Here is a 17,496-nt window from a genome sequence, read left to right on the forward strand (position 1 = left end):
AGCCATGATCAAAAGAAGAGCCTAGACATCATCTTTCATGAAATTATCAAGGAAAACTTCCCTGAGATTCTAGAACCAGAGGGCAAAATAAATATTCAAGGAATCCACAGAACACCGCCTGAAAGAGATCCAAAAAGAAAAACTCCTAGGAACATTGTGGCCAAATTCTAGAGTTCCCAGGTCAAGGAGAAAATATTGCAAACAGCTAGAAAGAAACAATTCAAGTATTGTGAAAATACAATAAGGATAACACAAGATCTAGCAGCCTCTACGTTAAGGGATCAAAGGGCATGGAACAAGATATTCCAGAAGTCAAAGGAACTAGGACTAAAACCAATCACCTACCCAGCAAAACTGAATATAGTACTTCAGGGGAAATATTGGTCTTTCAATGAAATAGAGGATTTTCAAGCATTCTTGATGAAAAACCAGAGCTGAAAAGAAAATTTGACTTTCAAACACAAGAATGAAGAGAAGCATGAAAAGGAGAGCAGCAAAGAGAAGTCATAAGGGACTGACTAAAGTTAAACTGTTTACATTCCTACATGGAAAGACAATATTTGTAACTCTTGAAACATTTCAGTATCTGGGTGCTGGGTGGGATTACACACACACACACACATGCACACACGCACACATACATAGAGACAGAGTGCACAGAGTGAATTGAAGAGGATGGGATCATATCTTAAAAAAAATGAAATCAAGCAGTGAGAGAGAAAGATATTGGGAGGAGAAAGGGAGAAATGGAATGGGGCAAATTATCTCTCATAAAAGAGGCAAGCAAAAGACTCATTAGTGGAGGGATAAAGAGGGGAGGTGAGAGAAAAACATGAAGTCTACTCTCATCACATTCCACTGAAGGAAAGATAAAATGCACACTCATTTTGGTATGAAAACCTATCTCACAATACAGGAAAGTGGGGGATAAGGGGACAAGCAGGGTGGGGGGGATGATAGAAGGGAGGGCATGGGGAGGAGAGTGAAATTCGAGGTCGACACTCATGGGGAGGGATAGGATCAAAAGAGAATAGAAGTAATGGGGGACAGGATAGGATGGAGGGAAATATAGTTAGTCCTATACAACACAACTATTATGGAAGTCATTTGCAAAACTACACAGATTTGGCTTATATTGAATTGCTTGCCTTCCAAAGGGAAGGGGTGAAGAGGGAGGGAGTTAAAGAAGTTGGAACTCAAAGTGTTAGGATCAACTGTCGAGTAATGTTCTTGCCACTAGGAAATAAGAAATACAGGTAAAGGGGTATAGAAAGCTATCTGGCCCTACAGGACAAAAGAGAAGACAGAGACAAGGGCAGAGAGGGATGATAGAAGAGAGAGCAGATTGGTCATAGGGGCAATTAGAATGCTTGGTGTTTGAGGGGGGGAGGGGACAAAAGTGGAGAAAATTTGTAACCCAAAATTTTGTGAAAATGAATGTTAAAAGTTAAATAAATAAATTTAATTAAAAAAAGAAAAAAAAAGAAAAAAAGAGAAAAATCTTTGCTAGTTACTGTCTCAGAGGAAGTAAGGTGAGATCCATGCCACTCTAAGTGTCCTGTGCTTTCTGGGCCTTCCCTTCTAGATGTAGTTCTTGTGCCACTGATGCAGAAAATAACCAAATCTGGAAATCAGAACAAGCAAAATGATAAACTCTTTGAATACTAAAATTAGACTAATTCTATACACTCAATAAATAGCCAACCATAAAAAAATCATTCCTTTTAAAAACTTTAATAGTATTTCATTTTTTCCAATTATTTGTAAAGATAAATTTTAGCATTCATTTTTACGATAATTTAGCTCCAAATTTTTCTTCCCTCTCCTCCCCTCTTCTTAATGGCAATTAATTTGACATAGGTTATATATTTATAATCATGTTAAACATATTTCCAGAAGTTACAGTTGTGAAAGATGAAATAGATCAAAAGAAATAAAATTGTTTTCGTGCAATAGTACTGCATTACAGTCATGTACCGCAACTCATTAAGACATTCAAAAATTTGTGGGCATCCCCGTAATTTTCAATGTTTTGCCATCACAGGAGGAGCTGTGCTTTGTACATGTAGGCCCTTTCCCCCCTCCCCAAAAACACATGTTTCCATGAGTGTATATACCACAAATAATCAAGGAGCTGTAAGAATGATAGAGAATTTCAGTATTCTCCTCCCTATTCCATGATTCTACTCCTTTACATCATGTGTTCTACTCTCCCCCATGAATATGTTCGATGATATCTGTAATCAAATGAAGAATGGTAAATTCATATTTTCTTTATATGTAGCCTTGATTCCAGATTTCTGATGTGAATTTTAGATTATTGATTGATTAATGATCAAAAGAAAATTTGATCTTTTTATTACAAGGTGAAACAAAAGCTTTTTAGTTTTCTGTATACAAAAGAAACCAAATAAATGAAATTGAAACTTGTTTATCCTTCTGTTGTCTGTTCTTTTTAAACAACCAGGCTAAAGATACCTACAAAACCCTGTTAGGATGATGACTGAAGGTAATTTTCTAAGTCCTCCCAGAAAGACAAATCTTGTTTTAAGATCAAGAAGAAATTTGAAAACAATGAAAATTTGATATTTTCTGTGAAAGCTATGATAAGTTAGGATACGAAAATGAAGGAAATGTATCTGGCCTTTGAGTTCACTTGAAAAGAAATAGTGAAAAAATATATACTTAGAGCCCTTCAGAAAATTACAATTTCTGTTTTTTGGTAGCATAGTTTCTGTTGCTTCAAATTAATATATTAAATACAAATTGTGTTTTTATGAAAACAGATACTTGAAATCAATAAATTATTACAATACATATCTAAGGATCTTTCTAATGCAATTGAATATAAAAGAAATTTTCTTACATATCAAGAAGCATAATAATCTGCTTTATTATCAAAGAATTAGAAAAAGTGGTATAAAGTCATTAGGTAAGAATATATTAGTCTCCTTAAATGTCAAAGAATTGGTAAAAAAGAACTACTATTTCATTTAATTTAGTTGTTTTTTTTTATTTGAGCCAATGTGAAGCATACAGTTACACCCAACCGTTTTTATCTCACCAACACTTTTCAGTCTGAAAATTAAGAAAAAAATAAACCCTAAGATAATGTACAACAATGACCCCTGAAATTTAAAATTCTAGTCATTAGTGGTCCTTGTGAAAATTGAGGTTTTAAATCATTAACATTAATGATTACAAAGTCATATTTAATTAAGTTGGATCCAAAATTTAAATTAGTATGATTAAAATTTCTGCTAAATTAAAATTATTAGAAAATTAACTTCTCTTTGATGAAAGATAACCGTAAGAATTATAACTGCTTAATTAGACACAACAATTTAATATATAATATTGGAAAACAATACAAACCTCACAAAAGGAGGAAATAATTAAGAACTGGGGTAATTCTCAGTTAAAGGAAAAGTGCTTACAATTGGCAAGATCAAAATGAAAGTTGCTTGTATACAATAGAATACAAATTACGAAAGTAGAATTGGGGCCTGGATGATTCCATAGTCATTTCCAAGTCGACTCCTTTGTGAAATGGGTGGATGAATGCTTCTCTAGAACAAAATAATTCAACTTTGAAAAGGGGGTCGATAACTTCTCCAGTCACCCTGCTTCCTGACTGAAATTTGTGACACTTTTCAATGAGAAAATAGGAGATACTTTTAATTTTATAATTGTGCTGAGTGAATTGTATTTGAGTTTATTTGACTATCACTTATAAAAACTATGTAATTGTAACCAATTCTAATTTCCCAAGTCTTCAAAGAAATTGAAATGAACTATGCATTTCTAAGCCTTTAAGAATTCCCAGAATGTCACAGTTCTGTAATTAACTGTTTTTGTATAATAAAAACTTTCAGTAAACTGTGAAGGAGAATTCACTAGAATTACATTTAATTCTATAGATAGTTTTAGATATGATTTATAGAAGAACTAGAGGAATTAAGCAAGAAAGACAAAATCAGAGAAGCATCAGTTTAGAATATGGATGGAAGAGATTTGAAAGGCTTTAATGTGCTGGAGGGATATAAAAAGAAAAGAAGGAAGGAATTTTAATCAAATAGGGATGAGAGAAGAATGGGTAGAGAATTAAAGGAAAACTGAAATCTCTTTGCACTGACACTGTAAATGGAATGTTGAAAGTAAAGGGTTTCGTTGTTTTGAAACAGGAGATTTAAGGAAGGGTTTGAATCCCATTGAACTACATTAAAAAAGATTTGAGTAATTTTTAGAGAAATACCTTTTTGACGAGTACTTCATATCTCCTTTCTCCAATCAATAAAATATAACAAAAAGAAATTTCATAAGACTTGGAATGGTTAACTGAAAGTTTGACAAATAAATATCAACTAACTGGTTGTTAGAAAAAATATTGCTTCTTTGATCTGGTTTTAAGAGTTACAGAAAAGACCTTTTGTCAAAGAAAATATTAAATTGCTTTTCATGCTTGAGGTGCAAGCAAAAAGCCTCTGGGTGTGATGTGTCATTTATCTGCCCTCCCAAAGTTACACTGGTAGAATTAAATTGGGTGGGGGCACTAATTTGACTCTTTGGCTGTTTCAAAGAAATAAAGAGACAGTTATGGGAAATTGGGAGTATTATAGAGAATGTTTTAGGTATGAGTTAACTGAAAAAGGAAGACCCTTGAAAAAATAGTATTTAAATATCGTCATTAGTAATTATAAATTAAGACTAGATTTGACTGATATTTTTGTTCTGAAATTAAAATATAATGTAGTCTTATTTACACTGAGATGAAATATTTACATTCTCTTTCCAGAGTTGTTAGGAGAAGTACATAATTTCAAAGTGTTTAATACAGTGCAGAGCTTGCATAAAGGATAAGCACCACAATATTCAATCTTTTATAAGCATTCAATTAGACAAAATTTTCCTAATTATTTTTTGAACTGGCATTGCGAATTAACAAATTTTCTGATACATTGCAGAAATTCAAATTACAACTGAAAAATAAAAAAAAAGCCTAAGCATTTTAAAGTCTTATAGAAGGCATGACTCTGAAACTCTTTAAGTGAAGCTTTACAAACTCAGAAAAAGCTTGGAATATAGTAAGAATTATATAAATCTTTGTTGAGTGTGATTACTTCATACTTCACTAAGACATGACTAGTATAAAAAATCCAGGGATGATAAGAAAAATTATTTTCTATGTAAGATAATTTTGAAATGCATTTGACTAAATTAATATTGCCTGATAGGTAATGCATTTTAAATATATGACATCATGTGTCTTCATATTTATTTCTAAAAGGTCATTTCCCTCTTTATCTAGATGGTATTAAGAATTGAACTCTTAAAACAATGTCACAATACAGTTGAAAATTGTTAAATATTTAGTAGGTTGCACTTTATTTTAATTTAGAAAATAATAATACTGACTCACTGTTGGGAGAAAAGAAAATGTTCCTTTAAGAAATCCTTGTCTGTGAAAGTTCCTTGGAGCATCCTACTCAGGTGGGGTCATAATGTCTAGCCAGCCTTTCTGCCAGCATGTTGAGAAACTGTATAATGCTGCAGTCTAAGGAACTAGGACCACTCCAAACCAAAGTAGAAAATTTTACATTTTAATATTAAATAAAGAGTGAGTTTCACTTAAGGTCATTTGCAAAATGATGAAATTGTATCTCTTAATTGTATGAAGAAAAGCTATATTTTCCAAACCGACCATTCATCACATGCATGAAATGGTGTTCACTGTATATGAGTAAAAGTCCAGAATATAATAATTCATATATGAAATATAGAATATATTATACTTACTGGTTGCTACCCTTCATTCTTGAAGAGGACCAAACCTACATCACTATGCTAGATTTAAGTTACACTGTGTGCAGCTGTGGTCAATCAGACCAATACGAGCTCAAAATGCTATATCACAGGTAGAGCACAAAAAGTTCATGTGAACACTTGGGGAGGATTTTCTAAATCTGAGCATCTCAAATTTCCTTTGAATTACTTTCATTCTGCTTTGATCATAGAGCATAGCACCTTCTCTGATGAGGGCATATCATGCTGGGTGATCTTGTGCCAGTTTCTCCCACGTTACATAATCAAATCTAAATTTTTAAGAGAGACCTTGAGAGTATGTTTGTATGACTTCTGATCACCATGTAACCACTTGTCATATGTGAGTTATACAAAAAAATACTCTTTTTGTCATGAGTACATTTTGTATTTGAATAATGTGGCCAGTCCATCGGAGTTGCACTCTCTGAAGTAGATCCAGTTTGAAAGCTTGGCTTTTTTCAGAAATAAACTTGATGTCTTTTATCTTATCCTGCCAGGGGATCTTCAGAATCTTCCTAAGACAATTCCAATGTAAGCAATTCAGTTTCCTAGCACAGAGCTGGTATACTGTCCAGGATTCAGAGCATAAAACAATGAGGTTGGCTTAATGGCTTTGTAGACCTTCTGTTAAGTAGTTGGTCTAATAACTCTTTTCTTCCATACTTTCCTTTGTAGCCTCCCAAACACTGAGGTAGCTCTTGCAATGTGTGCATCAACTTCATTATCAATGTGTATATCCCTGAAAATATCTTCTCCATTTGATATGGAGATATGGATATGATATGTGATATGGTTCCACATATAGATGTTGTAGTGGTGGCTGATGGACATCTGTACTTTCTTGGTGTTAGTCCAAAATTAGCTGGTAAACCCTGAGAAGTTTTCATTTTTCAATTAGCAGCTTGAAAATTTTTCCATCATTTTCATTAAACCAGTCCTGATGTCTGTGTGTATTCTGATCCAGATGAGAAAATGCAGTGATATACACCAAATTTCTGAAAGTTTTTCACTCTTTTTCTGCTCCAATGTTGCCAAATTTTTGTTTGCTCAACTTTCCCTCTAAGTTAGCAACAGACTTCTCCCTCTCAGAGAACTGCATTAACCTGTTGAAATTATTTCTTTCAGTAGTCATTTTGCTTTGGGGTCTATGTTTTTATTGAATGAGAATATGTAGCTTGGAGAGGATGTCTGTGATCAATCTAGCACTTTGTTGTACACATTGACTTTATCACTCTCATATCCTATCTGTCTCTTTTCTTTACAATCATATAATCTATTAAATGCCAATGTTTGCTGTGAGGGTGCAAACACAAAGTTATTGTATTCAGGTAAATGGAAAAAAGTGTTGTTTATGAGAAGGTAATGAGATATACAAGTCTTCAGTAGTGACCATTGTTGTCGCTGTCTCCAACTCCATTCCTCCCTAGGATTCCCTGCCTAATCTGCCAGTCTGAGTTCAGCATTAAAGTCACTCAGAATTATAAGCTTGTCCTCCTTTAGCACACTGATGATAAGGTTCTGCAGGTCTTCATGATTTTTTTTTCTTTGACACCAGGGGTCACTATGTTGAGAAAAGATGTACTGATGATGTTGGTATGATATTTTCCTGAAAGTGGCAATCACAATGTTATGAGCTTATCATTTCATCCTTTTGGTAGGCATAGAAGGTTGTTGACTAGATCAGTTTTGATTGCAAAGCCTACCCCAACTTCATGATGTTCCCCTTCATTGTCGTCGCTTCAGATATACGTGTATCCAGTTCTGATCTCAGTAAGCTGACATTCATTTGTCATCCTTGTTTAACATAGAGCAGCTATTTGAATGCAATACCTGGTGAGTTTTCTTGCAACAAAAGCTGTCTGTCTTTCAGGTCTACTGAATTTTCTGTTGTTTATAAGCACGTGTACGTTCTGTATACCAGTAGTTAGTGGAATTATCTTTGCAGATTTTTTGGTATATTTTTGCATGTGTTTCAATGACAGGGTGCAATTCTTACTTGCCAAAGCAATCAGATTAGGATTGGGAAAGAGCCTTTTTTATGTCTTCTTTCTTAGCCTCTTCCCCACATCAGGAGGTGAGCAATGCAATACTCAAAAGATTGCTTAGGTACCCACAGGGTTCCTGAATCCCACTGCTGCTTCCAGTGAGAAGACAACCCTATAGCCTTGATGTCCTATGCATAGGGTCAAGAATACATTTCCCAGTGAATCTGCATCTGCTGCTTCATCACTTGCCTGTTACCACAGGATGTTGAGACATATAAAAATTACAAAATGTATGGGGAATGCCTTTTGATTCATGGGTAAATTGGATTTAAGTGAGACAAAGCTGCATGAAGTCATCACCCTCACTCCCTTCTTCAGAGTCATCATAGTTGAATGATAGGAAAGAGTCAAGATGACTGGTGATGGCTAAAGTTGCAACCTCCAGCACTTCATAGCTCCTGTTTCAGCTGCCTTCCTGGCTGTTGAAACAAATTTTTCTCATCTATCGCTTTCATCAAGGGAAATCATTACCCTCCTCAACTCACAGGAGCTGTCAACAGGTTTGACACCCTTTGGTTACCCTCACCATGATTTAACCTCTCTGATAAAATGGTTTACCAGAGTGAGTCCACTGCTCATTCCATAGTTTCTTGGAGTGACAGGTGAGAGTTAGATGGAACAGATGGACATCAAAGGTGGAAATCAGCCCCTAAAACGGGTTGATGACCCTCACACAACAAGTACTAGTCATCACTCAACTCACCCTACGCCCTTTATACTTATTAAGACATGGACAAATTAATAGTATCCTAGCCTTAAGCTGTAGTTAATGAAATTTGACTAGTGGAGGAAACATTTCTTGGAACTTTAGTCTGCATCCAAGCTAAGTTTTGTTTTCAGATATAAGTGTTTCCCTCTCATAAGGTCACTATGATATCATTCAAGGGAACTGTCATGTACTCTTATAAGCTGAAGACTGCTACAGGTAGATGTCTGTCTCTGGAAAAGTTGACAGAATGAACTGTGAATGTAGCATTTTCTTGACTTGGTTTCCTCATCTTGGCAAACAAGATATTTCCCTGCCTGGGGCAGCTACATGGTGCAGTGGATAGAGCACCAGTGCAAGAGTCAGGAGGACCTGAGTTCAAATCTCATCTCAGACCTCTTGACGCTCACTAGCTGTGTGACCTTGGGCAAGTCACTTAATCCCAATTGCCTCATCCTGGGTCATCTCCAGTCATCCTGATGAATATCTGGTCGCTAAATTCAGATGACTCTGGAGGAGAAGTGAGTTTGGTGACCTGCACAGCCCTCCCTCACTCAAAACAAAGCCAAGTGCAAGTCATGTCATTATTTCTCTGATGGCATGGTCTTTTTTGACAACAAAGAACGAACAAAAACACACACACTATTTTTCTACCTAGGAATATCTGAGACTGGCAATTATGCCTGATGTTCATGATGAACCTTTCTGTATGATTGACTGATTAGATTTTTAGTCGTTACTCATACCTGAAATCAAACGGAACCAAGGAACAGAACAGACATTACTGGGTCACAGAAAATTCCAATGATAAGGACAAGTCTGTAATTATGTCTCATTTTTTCATTATAATAGAGGTGAGAGATTAACCCACTTAATCACTTTAGATCAAATAATATATGTAAGGATAGTAGTACTACAGTGAAGATTCATTTTAAATTGCCATTTGAATTACACATAAGTTCTATAAGGTCTTAGGGTTGATAGGGTATTTAGTCTGTGGGAGATTGATATTAAAAAATTCTTTCATTATGCTAATATGATCATACCATTCTGCTGGATATTGGAATCAGCTTTGACTTAAGATAGATAATAGTTAATGAAAATGAACACATTTTTTAAAATTAAATGGAGCACACAGTTTTGAGAAAGAATTTATGTATGAGCGCACCACTGTCTCTCTAATACAAATGACTCACGAAATTAAAAAAAAATGGTCTATTGGGTTACTTTAAAGGTTTATTTCTTTTATGAGATAAAGAATGAATTATATGAAGGGTTCATTTTGTAAGACAGGCCTTTATGCATTCTTTTTAAAATTAATAGCAGGGTTTATATAAGGTAAAATATTTGAATGAAAAACAGCCATAGACATGTAGTACTTTAATTCTCTGAAGGTTCAGCTGTGCGTTCCTAACTTCATTTTCTATAGTTCACCATATATACATATATAGATAGATAGGTATAGATATTGATATAGATAGATAGATACATATGTAGATATGCAGATATATAGATATAGATATATGTGTGTATACACATATTCAATTGAGACATAGCTGAATAGAATAAAATGAATGTCAAAATTAGATTATTGGTTGATTAATGTTAAAAGATGTAGCTAGTCATTGAAATAAAAGTACTTAAGAATAGGTTCACCTATATAGGCCCTAGTAGTAGTGATTATTAGAGTTTCAGTTCTCTATTCCTCTGAGCTTCAGCCTCCTCCTGCCTTTCCTGTGAGGGAAAAAGAGTTATGGAAAGTGAATGTAAGGAATTTGTCAGATATCTTTTCTAGCAACATGATGTCTGCTAAATGCCAGCTTTTCTAATTGTCATGTATTTTGGAGATCACATTTTGCAAGTTACCAAGGGTAAGCCAAATATTTGCCCACCCTCCCCTTTCTGTTGTAGAATACTCACAGTCTAGGCTTGGTTTGCTCTCTTGCACTTTATGCATGCATAAAAAACTGCTCTATCTAATTAATCTTTGACTCCTGAGGAATTCCTAATCTCTTTTTCTTGGCAGCTGATACCATTAGTTATAAATTGATAATTTTTGGACCTTCCGTCTGTACTTTTCTTTATTACAGATTTTTTTGACAACATTTACCTGTAAAAATAGCATAATTCCATACAGAATTTCATAACTTTATAATGCATAAGTTGTGGTTTTAGAGAGGGTTGGAAACAAAGGAAAGAAAAATATTGTTGTGATATTTATATTAAATACCATGAAAAAAGGGGAATAATTTTCTAGCAAACTATACTTACTCAGAGTATGATACCTAGACATGTTCACACCAGGTGGGAAACACCCTTCCTACTGATGAGTAACCTTTGATTGAAAGTCCAAATTCCAACAGCAGATTTATATCATTAAATGAACCGCTGTGCCTCTCTTTATTGAGAAGAAAGAGTGGCACAGAAAATGTTCACCTTTTAACGTTGATCATCTAGAAAAAAAATAAAACTAATCATCATCTCTACTTTTTGAACATTAACATAAAAGATCATCAAAAGTAAGTTTAAAATAATTTTTTTTGTCATTTTCCACAAAAAAAATCTCAATATTTTTCTGATCCTTTTCTGAAGCTTATTTTGTATCATCACCACCTTCATGAGTTTTATTAGATCACAGTTATTGTTATAATTATTTTTTTAATTCTGTGCTCAAATTAACTTTTTATAAATCTCTGAGCTTCGTATCGATTGAAGGAAAGTACCCATTATAAAGGGATCGATAAAAAAAACTTGGTTTAATTCCAAAGCCAGCTGATTTAGAATGATACTAGACCAAATAAGAAACTACAGACACATGTCTTTCTACAAATTAAAGTGAACATGCTAAACTTCATCACAGTAAATGTTCATAAACCACAACAAATTCTTTTAAACTTGTTGACAGAATCCATCTCTGTTATTCATGTTATAAAGAGTTAGAAATTTGTCTTGGGAGACAAAAATTATTCCCATTTAAGGCAGGGGTACAAAGGAGAGCATTCTTTTTGTAGTCCTGTTCTATTTTTTTCAAGATTCCTTGTTCTACATTAACTTGCAAGTAGTTCATTTTCCATTGTTGAATGAAATCACTATTAAAGAGGGAAGAAGCTTAATTAAAAGTGACTATTCTATCACCTTCCACCTGCTTCCTGCAGAATTATAGTTCCAATGGAGATTTTGAATGATTAAGTATATATTTGTGATGTGGAATACTATTCAGAAACTTGTCTATCCAGAAAATTTCCTTGGGAAAGGACAGGTTATTATTCTAGTAGTTTGCCATCTCTAAGTAAAACAAATATTTTTATTTTTTCCCATATAACAAATATGTGTAGAGTAGAAAAAATATCTGTCTGTAAAGATATATGTCTCATTCTGAATTGCAAGTACATCACCTAATGGCAGAAACTAGGAGTCTTGATTGATCTTCATCTTCTAGAATTGTGGTTTATCAAATTTCTAACTGTTTCAATATGTTTTATCCTTATAGTGTTGTCATTGATCCCAAAAAATAGCTATTCTCACTTCGAACTGCACTAGATAATAAAAGTCTTCCCACTTTTCTTTGAAGTGATCCATGTTGGAGGAGCCAAGATGGTGGAGTAGAAAGATGCACATATGCTAGCTTCTAACCTACAGCCCATAAAACACCTGTAAAGAAGAACTCGCAACAAATTCTGGAGCAGCGGAAGTCACAGAACAACGGAGTGGAGGAGATTTCTGGTCCAGAGAGACCTGAAGAATTGATACCTAAGGTCTGTCACACACCAGGCCCAGAGCAGAGCCCAGCCCTGCCTTGGCAGGGTGGCACCGAGAGGAGCAGATCAGAGCAGGCTTCAGGGACAGAATCTCCAGGGGCCACGCAGATCCCTCCACCCACAGGCACCAAAGGTCAGTGAGAGGGTATTTTTGGCTTGTGGAGAGAGGAGCATCATGTCTCCATAACTCAGGCCCCCTCAGGAGGCAGCAGCAGAGGTAGCAGCAGGCAGGGGCTCCAAAAGCAGGCAGGAGCTCGGATCCATTGTTGAAGGTCTCCACATGAACCCCCTGAGGGAACTGAGCCCCGTGTGGCTGCCCTGCCCTCACCTGAGCACCTGAACTTAATCTCACACTGAACAGAAGCCCTGCCCACGCCAAAAGTATTGAGGCTGGCAAGCAGCTTTTGAATCTCAGTCCCCAAGCACTAGCTGGGTGGATCTGGAGGTGAGGTGGGTGTGGAGAGGAAACTCAGAAGTCAAGTAACTGGCTGGGAAAATGCCCAGAAAAGGGAAAAAATTAAGACCATAGAAGGTTACTTTCTTATTGAACAGATATCTCCTCCCATCCTTTTGGATAAGGAAGAACAATGCTTACCATCAGGTAGAGACATAAAAGTCAAGGCTTCTGTATCTGAGATATCCAAAATAAATATTCCATGGGTTCAGGCCTTGGAAGAGCTCAAAAAGGATTTTGAAAATCAAGTTAGAGAGGTGGAGGAAAAACTGGGAAGACAAATGAGAGACATGCAAGGAAAGCATGAAAAACAAGTAAACACCCTGCTAAAGGAGACCCAAAAAATGCTGAAGAAAGTAACACCTTGAAAAATAGGCTAACTCAATTGGCAAAAAAGGCTCAAAAAGCCAATGAGGAGAAGAATGCTCTAAAAATCAGAATTAGCCAAATGGAAAAGGAGGTTCAAAAGCTCACTGAAGAATATAGTTCTTTCAAAATTAGAATGGAACAGAAGGAGGCTAATGACTTTATGAGAAACCAAGAAACCACAAAACAAAACCAAAAGAATAAAAAAAATGGAAGATAATGTGAAATATCTCATTGGAAAAACAACTGACCTGGAAAATAGATCCAGGAGAGACAATTTAAAATTTATGGGACTACCTGAAAGCCATGATCATATAAAGAGCCTAGACATCATCTTTCATGAAATTATCAAGGAAAACTGCCCTGAGATTCTAGAACCAGAGGGCAAAATAAGTATTCAAGGAATCCACCAATCACTGCCTGAAAGAGATCCAAAAAGAGAAACTCCTAAGAACATTGTGGCCAAATTCCAGAGTTCCCTGGTCAAGGAGAAAATATTGCAAGCAGCTAGAAAAAAAAAAAGACAATTCAAGTGTTGTGGAAATACAATCAGGATAACACAAGATCTAGCAGCTTCTACATTAAGGGATCAAAGGGCGTGGAATATGATATTCCAGAAGTTAAAGGAACTAGGACTAAAACCAAGAATCACCTACCCAGCAAAACTGAGTATAATAATTCAGGGGGAAAATAGTCTTTCAATGAAATAGAGGACTTTCAAACATTCTTGATGAAAAGACCAAAGCTGAAAAGAAAATTTGACCTTCAAGCACAAGAATAAAGAGAAGCATGAAAAGGTAAACAGCAAAGAGAATCATAAGGGAAGTGGTGAGAGAGACATATGTTGGGAGGAGAAAGGGAGAAATAGAATGGGGCAAATTACCTCTCATAAAAGAGGCAAGAAAAAGACTTTTTAGTGGAGGGAAAAAGAGGAGGGGTGAGAGAAAAACATGAAGTTTACTCTCTTCACATTTGATTAAAGGAAGGAATAAAATGCACACTCATTTTGGTATGAAAACCTATCTTACACTACAGGAAAGTGGGGTAGAAGGGGATAAGCAGAGTGGGCGGGATGATAGAAGTGAGGGCAATGGGAGGAAGGAGCAATTTGAAGTCAACACTCTTGGGGAGGGACAGGATCAAAAGAGAGAATAGAAGCAATGGGGCGCAGGATAGGATGGAGGGAAAAATAGTTAATCTTACACAACATGACTATTATGGAAGTCATTTGCAAAACTACACAGATATGGCCTATATTGAATTGCTTGCCTTCCCAAAGGAAAGAGGTGGGGAGGGAGGGATGAAGAGAAGTTGGAACTCAAAGTTTTAGGAGCAACTGTGGAGTATTGTTCTTGCTACTAGGAAATAAAAAATACAGGTAATGGGGTATAGAAAGTTATCTGGCCCTACAGGACAAAAGAGAAGTTGGGGACAGGGGAAGGGAGGGATATTAGAAGAGACAGCAGATCAGTGATAGGGGCAATTAGAATGCCTGGTGTTTTGGGGAGGGCGGAGGGGAGAAATTGGGAGAACATTTGCATCCCAAAATTTTGTGAAAATGAATGTAAAGTTAAATAAAGAAATTAAAATAAAAGAAATGATTCATGTTGCCTCTTGCCATGGAACACCTCCATTATATTTATACAAATAAATGTGTTTAGTCAAACCACAGTTCGCAGGTATCCCCTTAGTTTTCAGTCTGGGTACTATGAAAAGCATTGCTATACATATGTTGTACATATACTCATTTTAGTTTCTCTTATCATTGGAGTATCAACCTATTAGTGTATTAATGAGTCAAATAGTAAGTGCAGTTATATGCCCAATTCAACGAGTTTTTTCTTTGTTTTTCTTTCATCCGTTAAAGTTTCGGAGATAATTATTTCTTTCTTTCTTTCTGTTCCTGATGAAGTACTTTGTGTGTGTGTGTCTGTGTGTATGTGTATGTGTGTGTGTGTGTTGGTCGTTAGTTTTTTAAATCATAGAAATGATGACATGACTTTCACTTTACTTTGTTTTGAGTGAGGGATGACTGTGCAAGGTAACCAACCTCACTTTCTCCTCCTGAGCCCATCTGGGTCCAGGGACCAGATATTCATCAGGATGCCTGGAGAAGGCTCTGATGAAGCACTTTAGCTGCATCCCATATGCTATGGTAGATTGTTTCATTCTTGGGATTTTCTTTGATATCATTGATTTTGTATCATTTTATAAATTTAATTTGATCCATTTGGATTTTAGAATTATGTAATTTAGGTTATTTTTTTTATAAATGCATTTCTCCAGATCGTTTATTGAATGTAAGTTTTGTTTCATTATAATTTATAAAATATGTCACTTCTTAATGAAACACCAACATGAGTACTTCAAGAAATACCCTATCCAAAATCCAGAGCTTCTCATTTGAAAAAAAAAAAAAACTATTCCAAATATCCAGAAAGAAAGAATTTAAGTACCGAAGGTATATAGACAATATAACATACCATTTTACAGCAAATACTTTTTTCAAAGAGGGAAGATATTTTATATGATATTCTCAAAGTCAAAAGATAAAATTATATGACGAGAATACAGAGTAAAACTGAGACTTATATAATACTACAAAGGGAAAGTAGGCTTTTACTGACGTATGAGATCTCTATTCTCAATGAAAGGACCAGATGTGCAGAAACTTTGAAGTTCTTGCACAGGAGTTAATGAAGCATAGAAAGGCAAACAAAAATGAACAATCATCAAGGATGAAACAAGGATAAACTGCTTTGTTTTGAATGACTAAAATTTTTTAAAACGGGAAAAGTCAACAAAAAACAACACAAAACAAAATAATATTGATTTCCTAGTTCTGGTCCCCTCCTATTTCTCTCATGAGTTTAATGGATTACTATACTGAAATCTTTTATGAGATTTAATGAGGTGTTAGAGTTGAGGAAGATAATTTTGTCATAGTTTCTTTTCTTGGGTTCAGAGGAGAGAAAATCTTATGGCATTCATGCTTACCATATGATATTTATTCTTTAAATAATTTTCTTCTTATTCATCCCTTTTATGTAATAGCAATTTCTTTTTCCATCTTCCTCCTTTCTTTGCCATTGTAATCCTCTGTCACTCCTTACATCTATGTTTCCCTTTCAAATGAGTTCTCAATTCTGTCCTTTTCTTCAAAAATCCTGTTTCATTAAAGTTGCATTCCCCCTGTAATATTTTACTTAATATTGTCCAATACTTTAATTTTTGTTTCAATGTTTTGCTATTGCCTTTTTGAGTATCAGATTTCTAGCCATCTTATCCTTTGAAGTGAGAGCTGTCAAATACTTTGTGATCCTTTCTATGGCTCCTTAGTATTTGAACTTTTTCATTTTGAATACTTATATTATTTTTGTCTTTGATTTATAACCTCTGAAAATTAACTGCAGCATTCTTGAGAATTTTCATTTTGAGCTTTCTCTCCAGAGATAACCACTGAGTCACTTCTATCTTCATAGTGGGGTTGCTTTCAAGACTTATACAGTTTTCACTCATAATACATAGTGGAGTATATTTTTAAATTGGTTATGTTATTTAGATTGAGCAATATTTCTGGATTATCTTTCCTTAACACCTTTTTCTATTCAATTATTTTCAGTGTTATTTTTCTGACTTTTTAAAAATTTTTTCAATACTGAGATTTCTTTGGAACTTTTCTTCTGGTTTCATTTAGTGATTCTTATTTCCTTTTATCTATTCTCTCCTGTTTTCTTGCGTTTGTTGTGGTGGTCAATTTACTGATTTTTTTTTTTTTGTCTTGAGTATGGAAGTGACTGTTGAAAACTGAAAACAGATAAATTAATAAATTTGGAGAAAAAAATAAAGTGAAATATCTCTCTCAGAAAGGTTGTGTGGGTGTGTTTTGTTTTTACATTACAAACATACAAATCACTTCTATTTTGTAAGATATGTTACTACAAAATAAAGCATCTAAGCAAAACTAATAGTGAAATCATTTGAAAATACATGTAATTTCCTATCTCCCACCCTACTGATGTTTCGGTTGGTGTTAAGGAGGAAATCTGATTATTTCCTCTTTTTTATACTTACCTACCTATACTTACCTACATATTCTTTGATCTGATAATCCTGGCCTCCAGACTTTCCAACAAAGAAGGCACTCCTCTCAGCTGTGGGCATTTCACAAGACTATAGCCTATGTTTAAAACATTCTCCCTCCTCTATTCTGAATACTAACCACCTTGGTTTCTTTTATGTCCCACTAAAATCCTACCTTCTACCAGAAGCCTTCCCCAAGCCCTCTTAATTCTGGTGCCTTTCCTTTGCTACTTATTTCTTATTTATAAAGTATGAAGTTTT

The sequence above is a fragment of the Notamacropus eugenii genome, chromosome 4 (assembly GCF_028372415.1).
Source record: "Notamacropus eugenii isolate mMacEug1 chromosome 4, mMacEug1.pri_v2, whole genome shotgun sequence".
NCBI classification, from domain to species: domain Eukaryota; kingdom Metazoa; phylum Chordata; class Mammalia; order Diprotodontia; family Macropodidae; genus Notamacropus; species Notamacropus eugenii.